We start from the raw sequence: 7214 nt of genomic DNA, 5'->3' as shown, positions 1-7214 counted from the left end.
ATAGACTTTTGGGTGTTGACTTTGTATCCAGCTACACTGCTGAATTTGTTGATTAATTCAAGGAGTCTTCTTGTGGAGTTCTTGGGGTCTTCTATACAGAGTATCGTGTCATCTGCAAATAATGATAGTTTTACTTCTTCCTTTCCTATCCTTATTCCTTGTATTTCTCTCTCCTGTGTTATCGCTCTGGCTAGTGGTTCCAGAACTATATGGAACAGGAGTGGTGACAGCAGACATCCTTGTCTTGCTCCCTATTTTAAAGTAAAACCTTTCAGCTTTTGTCCATTGAGAATGATGTTAGCTGTTGAACTGTCATAGATGGCTTTGATCAGGTTAAGGTAGAGGCCATCTATTCCTGTTTTCTGTAGAGTTTTTATCATAAATGCATGTTGGATTTTGTCAAAGTTTTTTTCTGCATCTATTGAGATGGTGATGTGGTTTTTGTCTTTGGCTCCATTGATATGGCACATAACATTTACAGATTTGCGAGTATTGAACCAACTCTGCAGTCCTGGAGTGAATCAGACTTGGTTGTGGTATATGATTTTCTAGATGATTTGCTGCATTTTATTTGCTAGTATTTCATTGAGTATCTTTGCATCTATATTCATTAGGGAAATTAGTCTGTAGTTCTCTTTCTTGATTGGGTCTTTCTCTGGTTTTGGTATCAGTATGATACTTCCCTCCAGAAATGAGTTAGGGAGAATTATTTCCTTTTCCATTTCATTGAAGAGTTTGAGGAGTGCTGGTATTAAATCTTCTCTGAATTTCTCATAAAATTCTGCTGTGAATCCATCAGGACCTGAGTTGTTCTTTTTTGTTAGGTTGTTAATTACTTTTTCAGTCTCATTAATTGATATTGAGTTGTTCAGGATTTTTATATCTTCTTGACTGAACCTTGGTAATTTGTACATTTCTAGGAATCTGTCCATTTCTTGAGTTTTCTATCCTATGGGAGTAAAGATTTTCAAAGTAAGTATTAATGATCTTCTGAATTTCTGTGGAATATGTAGTAATTTCATCCTTTTCATTTCTTATTGCATGAATTTGAGTTCTTTCTTTTTTTGATAAGGTTGGCTAGGGGTTTATCAATTTTATTTATTCTTTCAAAGAATGAGCTCTTTGATTCCTTTATTTTTTGGAGGGTTTTCTTTGTCTCAAACGCATTAATTTCTGCCCTCATCTTTATAATCTGCTCCATTGTTTGGGCTTTGGACTCTACTTGTTCTTCTTTTTCTCAAAGTTTAAGATGCAGCATTAGGCTACTCATTTGTTCTCTTTCTGTTTTCCTTATGTGTGAGTTCACTGCTATAAGTTTCCCTCTGAGGAGTGCTTTCATTGCATCTCAGAGATTCTAATAAGTGGTGTTTATATTTTCATTTGTTTGTGGGTATTTTTAAATTTCTTCTTTAATTTCTTCTGTGACCCATTTGTTGTTCAGTAGGGTGTTGTTTAATTTCCAAGTGTGTATGGAATTCATTTTGTTGTGAATTTCCAATTTCATTGCACTGTTGTGAGATAATATGCATGGGATAATTTCAATTCTTTTGCATTTAGGTAGATATGCTCTATCAGCTAGAATATGGTCTATATTAGAGAAAATCCCATGTGCAGGTAAGAAAAATGTGTATTGTGATGTGGTGGGGTGGAACACTCTGTAGACATCTACTAAGTCCATTTGTTCACAGATTTGGTTCAGATCTGTTATTTCCTTGCTGATTTTGTGTCCAGTTGGCCTATCTCTTTGTTTCATGTTATAGTAGTGTTATTAATTATATAGGTTTTCATGTCTGTTAGGATTTGTCTTATATAGTTTGGAGCTCTGATATTTGGTGCATACATGTTTATGATTGTTATCTCATCCTCTTGCAGTTTTCCCCTGACTAGTATGTAATGACCTTCTTTATCTCTTTTGATTGTTGTTGATTTGAAGTTTTCATTGTCTGCAAACAGAATAGCTACACCTGCTTTTTTCTGGGTTCCTGTTGCATGGAGTATTATTTTCCATCCTTTGACTTTCAGCCTATGGGTTTCCTTTTGAGTAAAATGTGTTTCCTGCATACAGCATATCATTGGATTTTGTTTTTTAATTCACTCTGCCAGTCTGTTTTTTTGATTGGTGAATTGAGGTCATTTAATTTATAGTTATAATTGGTATGTGTTGATTTATTATTGTCATGGTTTTTCCTTGTGTTGGTTTCCTACTTTTTCTGCCTGTTCTCTCTCTTGCTCTTCTTGATGGTTCATTTCCACTGTTATTCTTGAAATTGTGGTCAGATTTTTCTCTGTCTAGAATATCTTTTAGTACTCTTTGCAGTACTGGTTTGGCACTCATGAAGTTCTTCAATTGTTCTTTGTTATGGAAATACTTTATTTGTCCATTGAATTTGAGGGATAGTTTGGCAGGGTACATCAGTCTTGGTTGGAAGGTGTTTTGTCTCAGGAACTGTAATACTTTGCTCTTCTCTCTTGGATGGTTTGTGTTGAGAAGTTGTGATTCTGATGGGCTTCCCTTTATAGGTAATCTGTTTCTTTTCTCTAACAGCTTTTAATATTCTGTTCTTTTGCTGGAGATCTGGGAACTTGAGTATTATATGTCTGGGTGTAGTTTTCTTTTGGTTGTGGTTGGTTGGAGTTCTATATGCCTTATTTATCAGTATATCAGTTTCTGTTTCCATTCTTGGGAAATTTTCTGCTATTATTTCTGCAAATATGCTTTTTACGTCAGTTGTGTTGCCTCCTGCTGTTTCATTGACTCTTATTAGTCATACATTATTCCTCTTTGCCTTGTCTTGCAGCTGTTGAATTGATTTTTCCTGGATCCTTGTTGATTTTAAGAGATCCTTTCTTTCACCGTTGTTAGCTGTCATGCTGTCTTCAAAATCTGAAATTCTATATTCAGCTTCATTCAATTGGTTTTTGTAGCTTTGATTTCCTGGAAGTTCTTTGAATCTGGTTCATGCATTCTAAGTCCTTTCTATGTTTTTCAGTGTTTCTGTCCTTTGCCTATGTTCTTCTATTTTCTTATATGTTTCTTCTTCAGACAATCTGAGCAGTTCTTTCATTACTGTTGTCATTTCATTTTTTGCCTGAGAGATCATTTTTGATCTCATCTCTTCTATGGTCTTACAGAATTGTTTGTTTACTTCCATTACAATCATTCCAGCAATTTCAGGTATGTGTTTACTAAGTTCTCCTATGTCAATGTCTCCTGGACTTGTTCTGAGTGGGGTGGAGCTCTGGGATTGTGTTTTAGTCCTTTGTCCTGTCATGTTTGATATCGGATGCAGAAAGCTCAGTTTCTCTGTTCATTGGCTACATAGCAAAGGCTGCTAGTGTCCCTAGTTTTCCTGTTGGTTAGGTTTGCCCCCTCAGTGTCCACTGAGGAGTTCTACTTAGTCTGGGGTTTTCAAGCAGTTGCTGAAATGTATCTAGTTATACCAGATGTCAGATGTGGGCATTGGTTTCAGCTGATGTCAGACCATCTGATCCTGCATCCCCTTGTAGTTCAGGGCACGTGTATGGCCCAGACTTGTGTTGCACTGGTTGCACATTCCCAGTCTAGTGGACCTGTGTCCCCAGACAGTTCAGGGTACAGGCAAAACCCAGACATGGGCGGCAGGGTCAACATCTGATCTGGGACCATCTGATTCTGTATTTCCAGTCAGTTCAGAACGTGTACAGGAGCCAGATGTGGGCCACACTGACAGCAATCACAGGCTGTCTGTGTCTGTGCCCTCGAGGAGGTTGGGGCACAAGCAAAGCACAGACTTGAACCATGGTATCAGCAGCTCTTGGAATGCCCTCTTACTCAGCACAGGGCATGTGCAGGGAGGGCCCACATGTGAACCCCAGTGAGAGCAGTCTGTGGGCCTTCTGATGAGGAACTCCTGTCTGCCATGGGTGCACGGAAGGCAGAGACTCAGACTGTAATGGCAGTGTGATTCTGGGTCACCTGCTCTGCCCCCAGGAAGTAGATGGAAAATAGTTGAATCTCTCTGCAGCTTTCAGCTGTGAACTGTGGTGGCAGTGGGTGGCAGCCTGCCAGGTTCTGCTTCTCTCCTCAGTTCAGAACATGCCCAGGATCCAGACCCAGGGCACTGAAACAGCAATCACAGACTGCCCATGCCTGTGACCTCCAGGGGGTCAGGGTACAAGTAAAGCACAGACTCTAACCAAGGTACCAGCAGCTCATGGGTCACCCACTCACTTGGTGCAAGGCACACTCAGGGAGGGCCCACACACAAACCCTGGTGAGAGCTGTTCTTGGGTCTTCTGAGTGAGGAACTCCTGTCTGCTGCAGGTGCTTGGTGGGCAAAGACTCACTCCAGAAAAAGCTTTTGATAAAGCCCAACATTCATTCATGAGTAAAATTCTATAGAAAATTGTAGTAGATGGTCTTTACCTCAATCTGATCAAAGCCATCTATGACAAATCAACAGCCAGCATCATACTAAATGGACAAAAACTGAAAGCTTTTACTTTAAAATTGGGAACAAGACAAGGCTGTCCACTGTCACCACTCCTGTTCAAGATAGTTCTGGAGTCATTAGCCAGAGCAGTTAGACAAGAGAGAGAAATAAAAGGAATAAGGATAGGAAAGGAACAAGTGAAATTATCATTATTCACAGATGATGTGATACTGTACATAGGAGACCCCAAAATTCCACCAACAGACTTCTAGATTTAATAACCAAATTCAGTATCATAGCTGGATACAAAGTCAACACTGAAAAATCAATAACATTCCTATACTCAAACAAGAAACACACTGTGAGAGAAGTTAGGAAAACCACACCTTTCACACTAGCATCTTTTTTTTTTTTTGTACTGGGAATTGAACTCAGGATCTTGTGCTTGCCAGCCAGGTGCTTGTGCTGCTGCAGTATATCACTGGCCTAACAATAGCATCCGTTATAATTGATACATTGTGCCATTTTTAGGAGTCTAGAAGCTTAACAAAATGACTCAGCAGTTCTACATCCTAGGGTAAAAAGACATTCCTGTACTATGATGTTGATCACTGTGGCAAATTGAAAAGTTTACAAGGTTAACTATGTGACTCAACAGGGAGCCAGGGTCCTTACGTTGTACTCATTCTGAGCCTGTGCAAGAAGAGGTCCCAGAGATAGTGTGGACTGGACAGATAGCTGATGCAGTATAAGAGAAGAAGCTTGTTCCCCCACCCCTCCATTTTGCTCTTGCTGCTTTTGCTGTCTTGTGCTGCCTTGAAGTGTTGCCTCTGTGCCATGACACCCTGCATTGGATCCAACTGATTATTGGCTGAAACTTTCACAAGCCATAAGCTAAAATAAACCTTTCCTACCTTAATTCTGGGCAGTGGGCATTTTGTCTCAGCAATGAAAGAAAAGTAACCAAGACAGCATCCGAAGAATATAATACTTAGGAATCAATCTAAGTAGGGAAGTAAAAGGTCTACAAAGTGAAAATTATAGTGCTCTGAAAAAGTTATTGAAGAAGATTTCAGAAAATTGAAAGATACTCCTTGCTCATGGATAGGAAGAACCAACACTGTGAAAATGGCCATACTCCCAAAATTGTTGGACAGATTCAATGCAATTCCAATTAAAATATCATTAGTATACCTCACAGATCTAGACAAAATATTCCTAAAATTCATCTGGAACCAGAAGAGATCTAGAATAGCAAAATGAATTCTGGGAAAAAAAGGAAAGGCAGGAGGGATCACAATCCCTGACTTGAAATTATATTGCAAAGCATCTGTGATGAAATCAGCACGACAGTGGTGAAAAGCAGACATGAGAATTAATGGAGCTGATTAGAAGATGCAGGTACAACTATAAACACATAAACTATTTTATCTTTGACAAACAGGCCAAACATGTTCAATGGAAGAAAGATAGCCTCTTTAATAAATGGTGCTGGAAAAACTGGCTTTCCATATGCTGAGGGCTAACACTAGACCCATGTCTCTCACCATGCACTGAAGTAACGTCAAAATGGATCAAAGTTCTAAATATAACACAGAAACACTAAATTGACTAGAAGAGAAAGGAGATAGAAATTTTGAAGACATAGGGGTAGGCAGAGAGTTCACGAGTAAAAACTACACTGCAGAGGAAATATTTCAAAGAATCAATAGCTGGGATCTCACCTTATTGAAAAATTTTTGCACATCAGAGAAATCATCAGCAGAGTAAAAGGAAAACCCATGAATTGGGAAATAATTTTAGCTAACTGTCCCTTAGACAAAGGACTTATTTCTAGAATATATAAAGAATTTAAAAAATCGGGCCCCCATGACTCAAAGACCCAATCCTAGAATGGGCATCTGATATGAATACACACTTCTCAGATGAGGAAATATAAAAGGCAAATAAATATATGAAAAAATGTTCATCATCATTAGTCATTCAAGAAATGCAAATTAGAATAACACTGAGATTTCATCCGACCTCAGAAAGAATGGCTATCATCAAGAAATCACCAATGACAGGTGCTGTAGGGGATGTGGGGACAAAGGAACACTTCTCCACCGCTGGTAGGAGTGTATATTGCCGCAACCACTGTGAAAATCTGTGTGGAGATTCCTCACTAACTAAGATTAGAGGTCCCATTTAACCCAGCTATTTCCTTTTGGGTATTTTTTCCACTAGAACTAAAAACATCATACCACAGTGATATATGTGCACCCATGTTTACAGCTGTGCAATTTGTAATAGCTAAATTATGGAAGCAACACAAATGCCTATCTACTGAGGAATGGATACAAAAGATGTGGTGTATTTATGCAACAGAGTATTACTCAGCTATAAGAAAGATAAACTCAAGGCTTTTGTAGATAAATGGATGCAACTAGAGATCATGCTCGTACATGAGGTAAATCAGACCCACATGTGTAAACAATGTATTGCCTCCCTAGTGTAAGAACTTGAAAGAGTAAATAAATTCTGAAGGGTAGAATACATATTGTGAAGAGGAAAGAATCTGCTCAAAAGGAAATAGCAACTGGAATGAGGGAAAGGAGAAAAGAAAGGAAGAAAGAAGGAGCTATATATGTACACAGAATAGCTATCATAATTGTATTGCTGATTTTTATTGGTTTATTTAAAGGAACAGTTAATATTTAAATATTTGTTTACTAATTTTGCATGCTTATATCTGGTAATCTGAACAACTAAATTGAAGACAAAAATAAGCAATATAACAACAATTGTTGAATTTCTATGGCT

The sequence above is a fragment of the Chinchilla lanigera genome, unplaced genomic scaffold (genome assembly GCF_000276665.1).
Source record: "Chinchilla lanigera isolate Chin_1 unplaced genomic scaffold, ChiLan1.0 scaffold00135, whole genome shotgun sequence".
Taxonomy (NCBI): domain Eukaryota; kingdom Metazoa; phylum Chordata; class Mammalia; order Rodentia; family Chinchillidae; genus Chinchilla; species Chinchilla lanigera.
The sequence above is the reverse complement of the archived record's forward strand: the minus strand, read 5'-3'. Positions refer to the sequence as shown.